Genomic DNA, 1,647 nt, shown 5'->3' with positions numbered 1-1,647 from the left:
AACTAACTAACTAACTAACTAACTGAAGCCCGTTCACCATCTGGGGAATCTCAGGTAACACTTGAACTAACTAACTAACTAACTAACTGAAACCCTGTTCACCGTCTGGGGAATCTCAGGTAACACTTGAACTAACTAACTAACTAACTAACTAACTGAAGCCCGTTCACCATCTGGGGAATCTCAGGTAACACTTGAACTAACTAACTAACTAACTAACTGAAACCCTGTTCACCGTCTGGGGAATCTCAGGTAACACTTGAACTAACTAACTAACTAACTGAAACCCTGTTCACCGTCTGGGGAATCTCAGGGAACACTTGAACTAACTAACTAACTAACTGAAACCCTGTTCACCGTCTGGGGAACCTCGGGTAACACATAGACTAAGTAACTGAAGCCCGTTCACCATCTGGGGAATCTCAGGTAAAACTTTACCTATCTGAAACCAGCTGGGAAAACCCGGGTAAAACTTCAACTACCTAACTGACTGAAACTTGTTTACCACCTGGAAATCCTGGGGCAACACTTCAACTAACTAACTAACTGAAACCCTGTTCACCATCTGGGGAACCTCGGGTAACACATAGACTAAGTAACTGAAACCTGTTCACCAGCTGGGGAACCTCTGGTAACGCATAGACTAAGTAACTGAAACCTGTTCACCAGCTGGGAAACCTCAGGTAACACATCAACTAACTAAATAACTAACTGAACCCTGTTAACCAGCTGGAAAATCTCGGGTAACGCATCAACTAACTAAATAACTAACTGAAACCCTGTCCACCGTCTGTGAATCCTCGTCTCACACATCAACTAACTAACTAACTGAAGCTCATTCACCACCTGGGAATCCTCAGGCAAAACTTTAAAGAGGTGGTATTCTGCTTTTTGGCTTTTCCCCTCTCCTTTATTGAGTTATATATCTTTTTTGTCCATGTAACAGGTTTGCAAAGTGAAAAAGCCCAAAGTCCACCCCAAAACGGAGTTCCCATCTCCCACAGAAAGCTCTGCTCTGAACTGCCTGAAAGCAGCTCGTTTGTAGACCAGCCGCTTCCCTTTCATCCCGGCGACTCCCTTCCAAACACTAGCTACCCTCCAGGCAGTCAGTGGACATAAAGTTGTTCCTGTGATGTAGAGACAGAGCTCAGTTAAAACTTTATGGATGAAAGATCCTTTTGTTACAGATTAATAACTCACCACTCTGAAATTCTTGCTCCAGTCCATGTTGCTAAGCTGGTCGGCAACATGTACAGCCGGTTCACCACCTAGGAATCCTGGGGCAACACTTCAACTAACTAAATAAAGCCTGTTCACCACCTGGGAATCCTGGGGCAACACTTCAACTAACTAAATAAAGCCTGTTCACCAGCTGGGAATCCTGGGGCAACACTTCAACTAATTAAATAAAGCCTGTTCACCACCTAGGAATCCTGGGGCAACACTTCAACTATCTAAATAAAGCCTGTTCACCACCTGGGAATCCTGGGGCAACACTTCAACTAACTGAAACCCTGTTCACCGTCTGGGGAATCTCAGGTAACACTTGAACTAACTAACTAACTAACTGAAACCCTGTTCACCGTCTGGGGAATCTCAGGTAACACTTGAACTAACTAACTAACTAACTGAAACCCTGTTCACCGT

General features: G+C 44.2%; 1 protein-coding gene across 1 annotated transcript in view; it reads left to right on the top strand.

Annotated features, from left to right (window-relative positions):
* The window catches only part of zgc:158659 (uncharacterized protein LOC791141 homolog), a 34,178-nt gene that overhangs the window by 26,842 nt on the left and 5,689 nt on the right, over positions 1-1,647 (top strand). The gene's annotated exons all lie outside the window — the stretch shown is intronic.

This window comes from Micropterus dolomieu, linkage group LG12 (assembly GCF_021292245.1).
Source record: "Micropterus dolomieu isolate WLL.071019.BEF.003 ecotype Adirondacks linkage group LG12, ASM2129224v1, whole genome shotgun sequence".
Taxonomy (NCBI): domain Eukaryota; kingdom Metazoa; phylum Chordata; class Actinopteri; order Centrarchiformes; family Centrarchidae; genus Micropterus; species Micropterus dolomieu.
This window is presented reverse-complemented; position numbering and strand designations above follow the sequence as displayed.